General features: G+C 55.6%; 1 protein-coding gene across 1 annotated transcript in view; it reads right to left on the minus strand.

The window, feature by feature from the left end:
• KIF1C (kinesin family member 1C) overlaps positions 1–11,177 on the minus strand; it is a 710,488-nt gene extending 699,311 nt beyond the window's left edge. Inside the window, exon 1 of the mRNA XM_078671146.1 lies at positions 10,836–11,177. The gene's annotated coding sequence lies outside the window, so the exon portion shown is untranslated. The remainder of the gene's footprint in view (positions 1–10,835) is intronic.
• Positions 11,178–15,547: the final 4,370 nt, after the last annotated feature.

Raw genomic sequence — 15,547 nt, forward strand, 5'->3', positions numbered from 1 at the left:
AATGCAGAAATACCATGAGCATGGACTAACCACCGGCTCTTTAAGCCGGTAAGGGTACAACAGTAGGAAAGCAGACATTCTGAATCGTAAGGTACCACTGCCAAAAAAAAAAGGTCTTGGCACTGCCATAGGGATGTGGCGGTGGTACACAGGTGAATCAGCGCTAAAACAGACTGGTAGCCAAGAATAATGCAACGTAAAGGGTATGTGTGCCTGACACAGGAGACCTGCTTTAAACCTCAAGACATCTAACAAGCTCCTTTGTAACCATCAGCTCTCTCCCCGCACACTGATACAATTACTTGCCATTTCAGTTAAAAATACATGAACAGTCCAGGCTGGGCCCCTTCGCAGGCCATGCGGGAGCACTCCTAATCCCGCCACTACTGTTAAACCCCTCTAGTCCTCAAAGGTGCTCCGAGATGCGTTGTTTTTGCGCCCAGAGGTGTTGGGTGTACCCTGCTGGTACACAGCGTGTTTCTAGATGGTCACTGAACTTTCCATAAACTTTTGATTAAGGGATTTAGCAACGTGCGATCAATGCCATCGCAGTGCGAGGCTTCTAAGTAAGACATCCACCCAGAAGGAGGCTTTGCAGAGTTCCCAAGCCAGGCTTGTGCTGACCAAGGGAGGTCCCGCTCCTGCAGAGATGGGGAGTCAAGTCAAGTCAAGTCAGAATTTATACAGCGCACTACATACCCATAGGGTCTCAAGGCGCTTGAGGAAGGGGGGGGGGGGGGAGGTTTACTTATCGAATATCCATGTTTTAAGTTGTTTTCTGAAGGCTAGGTGGTTTTGAGTAAGGCGGAGGTGGATGGGGAGGGAATTCCAGGTCTTGGCCGCTAAGTAGGAGAAGGATCTTCCTCCCATGGTGGCTTTGTGGATGTGCGGAACAGCGGCGAGGGCTTGGTTGGACGAACGCAGCTGGCGGGTGGGGGTGTAAAAGGAAAGGCGCGTGTTGAGACAATCAGGTCCAAGTTCGTATAGGGCTTTGTGTGCGTGGGTGAGGAGACGGAACGTTATTCTCTGGTTGACGGGGAGCCAGTGAAGGTCTTTCAGGTGAGCGGAGATGTGGTCTGTGCGGGGGATGTCTAGTATGAGTCTGGCTGAAGCATTTTGGATGCGTTGGAGTTTTTTTCTGTAGTTTCGCGGTGGAACCGGCGTAAAGGGTGTTTCCGTAGTCCAGACGGCTTGTAACCAGTGCGTGGGTGACCGTTTTTCTTGTTTCGGTGGGGATCCAGTGAAATGTTTTTTTGAGCATGCGTAGGATGTTGAAGCATGAAGATGAGACGGCGTTGACTTGTCTGGTCATCGAGAGTGAGGAGTCCAGGATGATGCCCAGGTTCCGTGCATGGTCCGTCGGTATGGGGGCTTTTCCTAGGGCCGTTGGCCACCAAGAGTCGTCCCAGGCGGAAGGGGATGAGCCTAAGATGAGGACTTCCGTTTTGTCCGAGTTCAGTTTCAGACGGCTGTGCTTCATCCACTCGGCTACTTCTTTCATCCCTTCGTGTAGGTTGGTTTTGGCGGTGGTTGGGTCTTTGGTGAGTGAGAGGATCAGCTGAGTGTCATCAGCGTAGGAGATGATGTTGAGGTTGTGTTGACGTGCAATGGTTGCGAGGGGGCTCATGTAGACGTTGAAGAGGGTGGGGCTGAGGGATGATCCTTGCGGGACGCCGCAGATGACTTCGGTGGCCTCTGACTTAAAAGGGGGGAGGCGGACTCTCTGAGTTCTTCCAGCGAGGAACGAAATGATCCAGTCCAATGCTTTTCCTTGAATTCCGATGTTTCTGAGGCGTTGTATCAGGGTGCTATGGCAGACTGTGTCGAAGGCTGCGGAGAGGTCAAGGAGGATAAGGGCGACTGTGTCTCCGTTGTCCAGTAGTGTTCGAATGTCGTCTGTTGCTGCGATGAGGGCGGTCTCGGTGCTGTGTTTGGCTCGGAAGCCAGACTGTGAGGAGTCGAGTGATTTGTTGGTTTCGAGGAAGGTGGCGAGCTGATTGTTAATGGCTTTCTCAATTACTTTGGCAGGGAATGGGAGGAGCGAGATGGGACGGTAGTTTTTGAGTTCGGTGGGGTCAGCCGAGGGTTTCTTCAGAAGGGCGCTGAGTTCGGCGTGTTTCCAGCTTTCTGGGAATGTGGTGGAGTTAAGGAAGTAGTTGATGACATCTCGGAGATGGGGTGCGATAATGGAGTCTGCTTTGTTGAAGATGTGATGGGGACATGGGTCTGTAGGGGATCCTGAGTGGATGGAGTTCATCAGGCGAATGGTCTCTTCTGTGGTGATTGGGTTCCATTCGAAGAGGATATTCGGAGGAGGTAACGGTTCGGAGGTGAGTGGGGTGGACTGGTTTACAGGTTGGTTGTCAAAGCTGTTATGGATTTCGGCGATTTTGTCATGAAAGAATGAGGCAAGGGAGTCGCAGAGGACTTGAGAGGGGGTGATGTCGTTAGAGCTGGCGGTGGGGTTGGTGAATTCTTTGATGATGTTGAAAAGTTCCTTGCTGTTGTGGGCATTGTTGTCTAGTCGGTCTTTGAGTGCTGATTTCTTGGCTGTCCGGATTAGTTGGTGGTGTTTGCGGGTGGCGTTTTTGAAGGCGGCTTGGGTGATAGTGTTTGGGTCTGTTTTCCAAGTTTTCTCAAGGGAACGACAGAGCTTCTTGGATTTCTTAAGGTCATCGTTGAACCAGGGGGCGTTCTTGCTTCCTTGCTTGATTTGATGTTTTTTCAAGGGTGCTAATTTGTCGGCGGTTTGGGTTAACCATTGTGTGAGGTTGATGGCGGCTTGGTTAGGGTTCGTTGAATAGGCAGGGGTTTTTTGTAGAAGCGATGTTGAGATCTGGTCGATGGTGATTTTGTTCCAATTTCTTCGCAGAGTTGGTTGAGGGTGGTTGTGGATCGAGGTCTTATTGTAAATAAAGTGGATGCAGCTGTGGTCCGTCCAGTGGAGGGGTGTGGTATGAGTGAAGGAGATATGCTTGCTGGAAGTGAAGATCGGGTCGAGTGTGTGTCCTGCATAGTGTGTGGGGGTGTTAACAAGTTGTTTGAGTCCGAGATTGGCGAGGTTGTCCAGAAGGGTGGTGGTGTTACTGTCGTTGCTCTTTTCCAGATGGAAATTGAGGTCTCCAAGTAGAATGTATTCTTCCGAAGGAAGGGCGTGTGGGGTGATAAAGTCAGTGATGTCTTCGCTGAATTTTGTACGGGGTCCTGGTGGCCTGTAGAGGAGGGTGCCCCTAAGTGTTGTCTTGGGGTCGGTGTGGATCTGGAAGTGAAGGTGTTCGGCGATAGCGAGGTTGTCATCTGAGCTGGTTGAGACGCGGATGGTGTTCTTGTGGACGATGGCGATGCCTCCTCCTGTTTGGATGGGGCGGTCCTTACGGATGATCTTGTAGCCGTCCGGGATGGCTATGGTGATGTCTGGAGCTGAAGAGGCATTCATCCAGGTTTCTGTTAGGAAGGCGATGTCCGGAGAAATAGTGTCGAGTAGATTCCAAAGGTCGATGGCGTGTTTGTGAACCGAGCGGGTGTTGAAAAGGATGCATTTGAGGTGGTTGGTGTTGGCTCTCTGTTTGGGGTTTGTGGATTTGGTTTGGGACTTGACGCAGGTGAATTTGCACGAGTGGCAGGTGAAGGGTCCATGGGTGTGTCCTGGTGCTGCTTGGGCGCAGTTAGTGAGTCGGCCGGGGTTGAGTGCAAAGAGGGAGGAGGCGTCGTATGTAATGCGGGGAGGATGGGTGAAGCGGGGACCAGGGGGTCTGGCGCTGGGCGTGGTCCAGGCGTAGACGGGCTTACCTTTGGCGCACCTTCGGCGCGGCCGTAGCGCGTGGACGCTGCGCGTGGGACCATCTAACTTATATGGATGATGGAGGGGGCGGAGCATGGGAGGGTCGGCTGGGAGGAGGGATCGGGGAGGCGGGCCAGGGAATAGCACAACACAAAATGGAGAAATGAAAGTGAATACAAACAGCGAAGGCACAGCACAATGCTCGCCAGCAAGCTATCAAAGGCTCCTAAATCCTACACAATATGTCCACCTAAAGCGCTATTCACAAAGCAACCAACCTTGGGAGCGTTACACAACACAGATGTCAAAGCGTAAAATACACAGCGCTAAGCAGGTAAGCACAATTAGGTTTCCAAAGCGCTACACGATAATGATCTTCAAAGCGCAATTAGAGTAGGAGACGCTACGGTGCACGCCTATGTTATCACAGTGAATGAAGCACAGAGCGCGAGGCAGATGGGGCAATAAAGTTTCCAAGGCGCTGCAAGAGCGAGAGCTTCAAAGCGCTATTATTTTGTCTGAAGCTACGATACCAGGCGCAGTCGGGAGGTCGCGGGTGCAAGGGGCTTCAGCTGCGGGCTGTAGGTGCTGCAGATAGATCGAGCAGGGAGCGTGGGGGAGCAACCGTTCAGGACGGAATCCAGGCGGTCAAAGTCGCGCAAAGATGGGGCGAGTCGCGCAAAGATGGGGCGAGTCGCGCAAAGATGGGGCGAGTCGCGCAAAGATGGGGCGAGTCGCGCAAAGATGGGGCGAGTCACACAGAATAGAGGCGCCTCTCAGAGCGTGCGGCCTCTGCACAGTGGGGGTGTGGAGTACAGGCACGTCAGGTGTTTGTGGGTGTAATGCATAACTATCTAAACAGAAAGGGATGAGTCGGCGTGCCATGCGAGGTCAGAGGGCGGGGAAGAGGCAGGCTGGCCATTCACTCACCCGCCCATACAACTCAAGGGACCCAATGCCAGGCCAGGGTGGGCAGAGGGCAGCCCTCCTCCGAGCGCTCCTAAGCCAGGCCAGGGGCAGAGCGCAGCCCACCTCCCGAGAGCTCCTGAGTCGGGCCAGGGTGGGCAGAGGGCAGCCCTCCCTCCGAGAGCTCTTGACCCAGGGTGGGCAGAGGGTAGCCCTCCTTCGAGAGCTCCTGAGCCAGCTCAGGGTGGGCAGCGGGCATCCCCTCCTAGGAGCTCGAGCACCGCAGAGACTGCCCGAGAGCACTGCCGCCCTGCCACCCCCGGGATAGCTTCAGCCTCTTCTGCGCGGCTCCCGAGGCTTCCTCCGCCCTCTGCACCCTCACATGACCGGCCCGGCATCCTGCAGCGTGCCCGGCATAGCTCAGCTCCCTCCCTGCCTGTCTGCCCTGCATTCCTGCGCCAGTCACGGCCTCCGCCATGGGGCGGGCCCGCTGGGATCCCCGAGGGAGCTAAGGCGGCAGGGCCCTCGGAGAGCTGCAGCGTCAGGGGCCCCCGGGGAGCTGCGGCGTCAGGGGCCCCCGGGTCCCTGCATCACCGGAGACCCGCACAGCTCCTCTCCCGATGCTTCTTCAGACAGCGCAGAGGCCCTCAGGGCTGCCCCTCGGAAACACTGCACCGTGGGAGACAGACAGCTCCTCTTATAGTGCCCCCCCAGACTCCACGCCTCCCCAAACACAGCTCCTCCAGCCAGCTCCTCAAACACTGCTCCATCAGACTCCAGACAGCTCCTCAAACACAGCTCCTCCAGACAGCTCCTCAAACACTGCCCCCCCCAGACTCCACGCCTCCCCAAACACAGCTCCTCCAGCCAGCTCCTCAAACACTGCTCCATCAGACTCCAGACAGCTCCTCAAACACAGCTCCTCCAGACAGCTCCTCAAACACTGCTTCCTCAGACTCCAGACAGCTCCTCAAACACAGCTCCTCCAGACAGCTCCTCAGACACTGCTCCATCAGACTCCAGACAGCTCCTCAAACACAGCTCCTCCAGACAGCTCCTCAAACACTGCTCCCCTAGACTCCAGACAGCTCCTCAAACACTGCTCCATCAGACTCCAGGCAGCTCCTCAAACACAGCTCCTCCAGACAGCTCCTCAAACACTGCTTCCTCAGACTCCAGACAGCTCCTCAAACACAGCTCCTCCAGACAGCTCCTCAGACACTGCTCCATCAGACTCCAGACAGCTCCTCAAACACTGCTCCATCAGACTCCAGACAGCTCCTTAAACACAGCTCCTCCAGACAGCTCCTCAAACACTGCTCCCTCAGACTCCAGGCAGCTCCTCAAACACTGCTTCCTCAGACTCCAGGCAGCTCCACAAACACTGCTCCCTCAGACTCCAGACAGCTCCTCAAACACAGCTCCTCCAGACAGCTCCTCAAACACAGCTCCTCAAACACAGCTCTCCCAGACTCCAGACAGCTCATCAGACACTGCTCCCCCAGACTCCACACAGCTCCTCAAACACAGCTCTCCCAGACTCCAGACAGCTCCTCAAACACAGCCCCCCCCCAGACAGCTCCTCAAACACTGCTCCCTCAGACTCCAGGCAGCTCCTCAAACACTGCTCCCTCAGACTCCAGGCAGCTCCTCAAACACTGCTCCCTCAGACTCCAGACAGCTCCTCAGACACTGCTCCCCCAGACTCCACACAGCTCCTCAAACACAGCTCTCCCAGACTCCAGACAGCTCCTCAAACACAGCTCCCAAGAATCCAGACAGCTCCTCAAACACTGCTCCCTCAGACTCCAGACAGCTCCTCAGACCCTGCTCCCTCAGACTCCAGACAGCTCCTCAAACACAGCTCCTCCAGACAGCTCCTCAAACACTGTTCCCTCAGACTCCCGACAGCTCCTCAAACACTGCTCCGTCAGACTCCAGACAGCTCCTCAAACACAGCTCCCTCGGACTCCAGACAGCTCCTCAAACACTGCTCCCTCAGACTCCATAGCTCCTCAAACACTGCTCCCTCAGACTCCATAGCTCCTCAAACACTGCTCCCTCAGACTCCATAGCTCCTCAAACACTGCTCCTTCAGACTCCACAGTTGCTCTTACACTGCTCCCTCAGACTCAATAGCTCCTCAAACACTGATCCCTCAGTCTCCATAGCTCCTTAAACACTGCTCCCTCAGACTCCATAGCTCCTCAAACACTGCTCGCTCAGACTCCATAGCTCCTCAAACACTGCTCCCTCAGACTCCACAGTTGCTCTTACACTGCTCCCCCAGACTCCATAGCTCCTTAAACACTGCTCCCTCAGACTCCATAGCTCCTCAAACACTGCTCCTTCAGACTCCATAGCTCCTCAAACACTGCTCTTCACACTGCTCCCTCAGACTCCACGCCTCCTCAAGCACTGCTCCCTCAGACTCCATAGCTCCTCAAACTCTGCTCCCTCAGACTCCATAGCTCCTGAAACACTGCTCCCTCAGACTCCATAGCTCCTCAAGCACAGCTCTCTCAGACTCCATAGCTCTTCAAACACTGATCCCTCAGACTCCAGAGAGCTCCTCAAACACTGATCCCTCAGTCTCCAGAGAGCTCCTCAAACACTGCTCCCTCAGACTCCACACCTCCTCAAACACTGCTCCCTCTGTGTTACATGGTATAGAGGACATGACGCCAATAGTAAAAGTAAGAGACTCCATTAGGTCTCATAGAAGAGAAGGCTGACTCCTTGCTCCTCCAGAGTCACCGTCAGAAGGGGATCCTCCATCAGCCACGCCAAGGGGCAGAGGTCAGGTGCCACCCCACACTGAACGACAACACGCGCAACAATATTGAAACAAAACGAGAGGCAACATAAACAATGTGTCCATAGAGTTAGACAGCTGCGCTTGTTTGTATTTGAAGAAGAACACGATTAAACAAAGTCCAAAGGAAGCAAAGGACCCATTCGTCTGCTTGTTTGTGGTTAGTGTATATGTAGCATCTCGATGCCTCTGGCTTTGGGTTTACATCGATCTCATTCATGTATGACCCCTTGTAGCTGGCACTGGAGGTGGGAGCCTTTGCTTGATACACAGTGCGTGCTCCAGGAGGGGCGGCAACAGGTCCCCAGGCTGCCAGTGTTTGTTAACATTAACAATCCCTCTGCATAAGACGAGCCGCACAGGTAATGTATCAGTAAACAACATATACAAGACTCAGATTTCACAGAGCTCCTCTTACACAGCTCCCTCAGACTAAAGACAGCTCATCTTACACTGCTCCCTCTCACTCTTGACCTGACAGACCCTCAATACAAGCCCCCCCCCCCACTGACAGCCCATGGTAGTATACCAGTCAGACTCCTGACATACCCTCAGGCAGCTCCCTCACACCCCTGACCTGACAGACCCTCAATACAAAGCCCCCCCCCCCACTGACATCCCATGGTAGTGTACCCCTCAGACTCCTGACAGCTCCTCTTACACAGCTCCCCAGACTAAAGACAGCTCATCTTAGACTGCTCCCTCAGGGCCCTGACACTGCTCCCTCAGACTAAAGACAGCTCATCTTAGACTGCTCCCTCACACCCCTGACCTGACAGACCCTCAATACAAAGCCCCCCCCCCCCCACTGACAGCCCATGGTAGTGTACCCCTCAGACTCCTGACAGCTCCTCTTACACAGCTCCCCAGACTAAAGACAGCTCATCTTAGACTGCTCCCTCAGGGCCCTGACACTGCTCCCTCAGACTAAAGACAGCTCATCTTAGACTGCTCCCTCACACCCCTGACCTGACAGACCCTCAATACAAAGCCCCCCCCCACTGACAGCCCATGGTAGTGTACCCCTCAGACTCCTGACAGCTCCTCTTACACAGCTCCCCAGACTAAAGACAGCTCATCTTAGACTGCTCCCTCAGGGCCCTGACACTGCTCCCTCAGACTAAAGACAGCTCATCTTAGACTGCTCCCTCACACCCCTGACCTGACAGACCCTCAATACAAAGCCCCCCCCCCCCCACTGACAGCCCATGGTAGTGTACCCCTCAGACTCCTGACAGCTCCTCTTACACAGCTCCCCAGACTAAAGACAGCTCATCTTAGACTGCTCCCTCAGGGCCCTGACACTGCTCCCTCAGACTAAAGACAGCTCATCTTAGACTGCTCCCTCACACCCCTGACCTGACAGACCCTCAATACAAAGCCCCCCCCCACTGACAGCCCATGGTAGTGTACCCCTCAGACTCCTGACAGCTCCTCTTACACAGCTCCCCAGACTAAAGACAGCTCATCTTAGACTGCTCCCTCAGGGCCCTGACACTGCTCCCTCAGACTAAAGACAGCTCATCTTAGACTGCTCCCTCACACCCCTGAGCTGACAGACCCTCAATACAAAGCCCCCCCCCACTGACATCCCATGGTAGTGTACCCCTCAGACTCCTGACAGCTCCTCTTACACAGCTCCCCAGACTAAAGACAGCTAATCTTAGACTGCTCCCTCAGGGCCCTGACACTGCTCCCTCAGACTAAAGACAGCTCATCTTAGACTGCTCCCTCACACCCCTGAGCTGACAGACCCTCAATACAAAGCCCCCCCCCACTGACAGCCCATGGTAGTGTACCCCTCAGACTCCTGACAGCTCCTCTTACACAGCTCCCCAGACTAAAGACAGCTCATCTTAGACTGCTCCCTCAGGGCCCTGACACTGCTCCCTCAGACTAAAGACAGCTCATCTTAGACTGCTCCCTCACACCCCTGAGCTGACAGACCCTCAATACAAAGCCCCCCCCCCCCACTGACATCCCATGGTAGTGTACCCCTCAGACTCCTGACAGCTCCTCTTACACAGCTCCCCAGACTAAAGACAGCTAATCTTAGACTGCTCCCTCAGGGCCCTGACACTGCTCCCTCAGACTAAAGACAGCTCATCTTAGACTGCTCCCTCAGGGCCCTGACACTGCTCCCTCAGACTAAAGACAGCTCATCTTAGACTGCTCCCTCAGGGCCCTGACACTGCTCCCTCAGACTAAAGACAGCTCATCTTAGACTGCTCCCTCAGGGCCCTGACACTGCTCCCTCAGACTAAAGACAGCTCATCTTAGACTGCTCCCTCAGGGCCCTGACACTGCTCCCTCAGACTAAAGACAGCTCATCTTAGACTGCTCCCTCACACCCCTGACCTGACAGACCCTCAATACAAAGCCCCCCCCCCCCCACTGACATCCCATGGTAGTGTACCCCTCAGACTCCTGACAGCTCCTCTTACACAGCTCCCTCAGACTAAAGACAGCTCATCTTACACTGCTCCCTCTCACTCTTGACCTGACAGACCCTCAATACAAAGCCCCCCCCCCCCCCACTGACATCCCATGGTAGTGTACCCCTCAGACTCCTGACAGCTCCTCTTACACAGCTCCCTCAGACTAAAGACAGCTCATCTTAGACTGCTCCCTCACACTCCTGACCTGACAGACTCTCAATACAAAGCCCCCCCCCCCCCACTGACATCCCATGGTAGTGTACCCCTCAGACTCCTGACAGCTCCTCTTACACAGCTCCCTCAGACTAAAGACAGCTCATCTTAGACTGCTCCCTCACACTCCTGACCTGACAGACTCTCAATACAAAGCCCCACCCCCCCCTGACAGCCCACGGTAGTATATCCCTCAGACTCCTGGCATACCCTCAGGCAGGTCCCTCACATTACTGACCATACACTGATCCCTCAAAGTCCCCACAGCCCCTCACATTCCTGAGCTGACAGACCCTAAAGACAAAGCCCCCTCCCCACTTGACAGCCAATTGTGACATATCCCTCAGACTCCTGACAGCTCCTCACACACTGCTCCCTCACAGCCCCGGCACTGCTCCCTCACACATGACTTGACTGCCCCTCAATACAAAGCCCCCACCCCTGAAAGCCCATGGTGGGATACCCCTCTGACTCCTGACAGCCCCTCAGGCTGCTCCCTCACACTCATGACCGGACAGCCAATGGTGGCATATGACAGCCCCTCCTCAGACGCCTGACAGCCCCTCCCAGACCCCCCTCCGGCTCCAGACCCCCCCACCCCCCGGTGTCTGACACTAGACTGCTCCCCCCCGTGTCTGACATTAGACCCCCTACCTCCCCCCCCCCCCGGCCCGTCACTCACCTCCAGGCCGGGGTCACCGGCTGCCCATCTCTTCCGCCAATCAGCTGCGTGCGAGGGCGCGAGCCGGCCGTGGAGGCGGCGCGCGAGGGCACGGGACAGCCGGCTGCCTGCGCGCGAGCCCTGCCCGCCGTTGGGCAGGCGGTTGGGGCGGAGGAGGCGGGCGCGAGCCCTCGCGGGGGGTGGGCACGCGGACGGGGGGCACTTCCGCCCTTGTTGACGGGTCCCGGGGGCCGCGGGAGCTCGGACGGGAAGTTTCAGGAAAGTTTCGGGAGCGGACTCTTCCTCCTCCGCCCCAGCGGCGGTGCACTGCGCTGCGGCTCCCTCGCGACGCCGGCCCCGCCCGCGCCTGACGTCAGCGCGCCGCCGGCCGGGCGGAGGGAGGAGGGGGCGGGGCCAAGAGGGGCAGCAGGCAGGTGGGGTCCAGAGGGAGAGGACTGAGAGCAGAGGGTGACCCATGAGAGCAGAGGGTGATCTGCAGCAGCAATGGGCATACCACAACACTGACCATACCACAAAAACACTGTCCATACCACAACACTGACCATACCACAAAACACTGTCCATACCACAGCAACACTGAGCATACCACAGCAACACTGTGCATACCACAGCAACACTGAGCATACCACAGCAACACACCACAGCAACACTGAGCATACCACAGCAACACTGAGCATACCACAGCAACACTGTCCATACCACAGCAACACTGAGCATACCACAGCAACACACCACAGCAACACTGAGCATACCACAGCAACACTGAGCATACCACAGCAACACTGTCCATACCACAGCAACACGGAGCATACACAGCAACACTGTCCATACCACAGCAACACTGAGCATACCACAACACTGTGCATACCACAGCAACACTGAGCATACCACAGCAACACTGTCCATACCACAGCAACACTGAGCATACCACAGCAACACACCACAGCAACACTGAGCATACCACAGCAACACTGAGCATACCACAGCAACACTGTCCATACCACAGCAACACGGAGCATACACAGCAACACTGAGTATACACAGCAACACTGTCCATACCACAACACTGTGCATACCACAGCAACACTGAGCATACCACAGCAACACTGTCCATACCACAGCAACACTGAGCATACACAGCAACACTGAGCATACCACAGCAACACTGTCCATACCACAGCAACACTGAGCATACACAGCAACACTGCGTATACACAGCAACACTGTCCATACCACAACACTGTGCACACCACAGCAACACTGAGCATACCACAGCAACACTGTCCATACCACAGCAACACTGAGCATACACAGCAACACTGAGTATACACAGCAACACTGTCCATACCACAACACTGTGCACACCACAGCAACACTGAGCATACCACAGCAACACTGTCCATACCACAGCAACACTGAGCATACACAGCAACACTGAGTATACACAGCAACACTGTCCATACCACAACACTGTGCATACCACAGCAACACTGCATACCACAACACTGTCCATACCACAGCAACACTGTCCATACCACAATACTGTGCATACCACAGCAACACTGCATACCACAACACTGTCCATACCACAGCAACACTGTGCATACCACAACAACACTGTCCATACCACAGCAACACTGTCTATACACAGAAACACTGTCCATACCACAACAACACTGAGCATACCACAACACTGTGCATACCACAGCAACACTGTGCATACCACAACACTGTCCATACCACAGCAACACTGAGCATACCACAACAACACTGTGCATACTACAGCAACACTGTCTATGCACAGAAACACTGTCCATACCACAGCAACACTGAGCATACCACAACAACACTGTGCATACCACAGCAACACTGTGCATACCACAACACTGTCCATACCACAGCAACACTGAGCATACCACAACAACACTGTGCATACCACAGCAACACTGTCAATACACAGAAACACTGTCCATACCACAGCAACACTGCATAAATGAACCACATCAAAACTGCATCAATGAACCACAGCAACACTGTGCATACACAGCAATACTCTGCATACACAGCAACACTGTCCATACCACGGGGGCGTGGCTTGGGCGCCGATGGGGATGGCAGCATGAGCCTGTAGCTCCGCGCCCAATCCCGCAATTTCTCCTGGTTATCTCTCCTAAGAGCCGCTCACAGGGCAGGCTTACTGTGCTGAGCACCCGGGGCTGCTGTGGCGTTCACTTTCGGCGAGGCGGGGGATCCGACGGCAAGTAGAGAGCCGCTTGAAGTATTGGGAGAGCTGAGAGCCGGGCACAAGATGGCGGCGACCCCGAGCCAAGGGGAATGACCGGAGAGAAGACCGGACCGGAGAGAAGAGGCGAAACGAACGGATGTGGAATGGCGCAGGCGGTAGCACGGAGGGCCTGCTGAGCGGGGGCCATTCTATTGCAAAGTTGACTGAAGAGCTTGAGGAACAATAGGAACCCCGCCGCGCGCCAAAGGACAGCGGGAACAGAGAGGACGCAGGCATCCTAAGATGGCGGCCACCGGGCGAAAGACCCGAGTCCCAAGTGCTGCCTAAGAAACCAGCTGCTGCGGAGGAGTCGGTCGCCGACTGCAGCGGAGCTGAGGCGAAGTGAGGCACCACCTTCGGGGAGACACGGAGGAGAGATCGCCAACCGCAGAGGCTCCGGGACTGGAAGCAGGGACGTGCTCCCGACCGGGACGTCAGCGGGGCCTTGAGACCCAGCGGGGAGCGGCGGAACGTGGGTGGCGCTGGCGACCAGCTGAGACCGGCGATCTGTGGACTGCTGTGGGATCCATCCCGGTGAGTGCTGCGCTGCGGGCCTGCACCCGACTATGAGAGTGTGGATGTGGGGCGGGTCTGCGGCGTAGCGCGGCCGGGTCTAGAAGAGGTGCGGCTGTGGGACCTACGGCGAGGGGGGACGGAGGCACTGGGGAAACGGCACTGATGAACCGCGCTGGGCCGGTCCATTGGTATTCGCAGGCACTGTTCTGGCCCGGCGGACGCGAACACTACTGCGGTCCTTTACCTGGGTTCCCTGCCGACACTTGTGCAACGATACTGAGCAGGGCCCCTACGGACCACTGATAACCTCCTGGGGGATGCTGGTTGCGTGTCATAGGGAGCACCGGATTGAGGAGCACTCGAACACCGTTGGCCCCCTCTGTGGGAGTGGTGGTGAAGTACCAAGGAGGATAGATTGACCTCCGGAGCACGGGACTTGTGGGGGTGAGCTGCCATCTGAGAAGCGGGTTCTGGGGCTCGGATTGGAGCTTACTGACAGGCTGAGTGCCGCGTCCTTCTACTGCCGGGTCCCATTAGCTGGAATTAGCGCTGCTGAGAGATGACCAGTGCTGATCCACGTATATCCTGAGTGCCTGAAGAGAGGTCGCCCTGCTGAGGACAGATTGGCAGGAGCGGCTGAGCCTGGCTGGAGGCTCCGGCACCTGGAAGGGTGCTGGAGGGCAGAGGGGAAGACGAGGCTGTTGCAGAGTGTTGACAGGGAGGGTGCCGGCTTGACGCTGCATAACTGAAGGACGAGCTGCAAACACTCGTGGCAAAGGAAGTGGCTTTGGTGGCCGAGATGGCCACAAACAGCCGAGAGATGAGGCTGAAACCGGGGCAGGAACAGGTGGATGGGCTGGAAGAAGATCGCAATGCCCAAAATGACCCGTAGGGTACGGCGCAGGAACAAAGACTAAACAAACGCTTGGATGGAATACTAGAGGCTATAACGGCGACCAAGGAGTCATTGCATCAGGATATTGCGCAGGTCGCAACAGGATTGGGCCTCCTGAAAGCGGATCATTCCAAGCTGGTGGATAGGGTGAAGGAAAATGAGCTACTGCTTCAAGATCTCAAGCCTGCGGTGGTGACAGTGGAACATAAGATGAATAATGTACTGGTTCGATTAGCGACACTGGAAAAGAGGGCGGAGGATTCCGAAAGTCGCAATAGGAGGAACAACGTACGTGTAGTAGGTCTACCGGAAAAAACAGAGGGAGAAGACGCGGTCGCCTACATGGAGAACTGGTTCAAGACGGTGGTTGCCCCGGAAGGCCTGTCCTCCTTCTTCTCCCTTGAAAGGGCGCATAGGGTTCCAGCCAGCCGCCCCTGCCGGCTCGCCCGCCTCGACCAGTGGTGGTCAAGGTTCTGCACTTTAAAGACAGGGATTTGCTGATACAGCGGGCGCGTTCGGCAGGTCCTTTCCAAGTGGCAAACAGTGCGGTCACGATCTTTCTGGACTATACTCAGGAAGTTAAAAAACGCAGGGCATCTTATTTAGCCGTGAAAAAGGAACTGAGTGATGAAGGGAAACAATATTCTCTGCTCTTCCCAGCTAAGCTACGAGTAATCCTAGATGGATCGACACACTTCTTCCAGACTCCTGAAGAAGCTTGGACTTGGCTTGAATCGTATAGGGCTGGCACAGACCGCAGAGGCAGGGGGGACCGCGGAAAACAGAAGCCTGCCCAGATACGCAAATCACAAAGCATCCGCAAACGTAACAAACACCTGAAGACTCTACAGGATACCCAAATGGCAGCGGACAAAAGAGGGGCTCTAGCGGCGACAGCAGTGATAACCGGGTCACAACAGAGGGTCAGTCGATGGGCTCGGAAACTGAAGAGGGAGGAGGAAAATCTGCTGCGGACCTCTCAGATGCGCGTGTATTTAACAAGGACCCCCTGAAGAT

The sequence above is a fragment of the Lissotriton helveticus genome, chromosome 12 (genome assembly GCF_964261635.1).
Source record: "Lissotriton helveticus chromosome 12, aLisHel1.1, whole genome shotgun sequence".
In the NCBI taxonomy this organism is placed as follows: domain Eukaryota; kingdom Metazoa; phylum Chordata; class Amphibia; order Caudata; family Salamandridae; genus Lissotriton; species Lissotriton helveticus.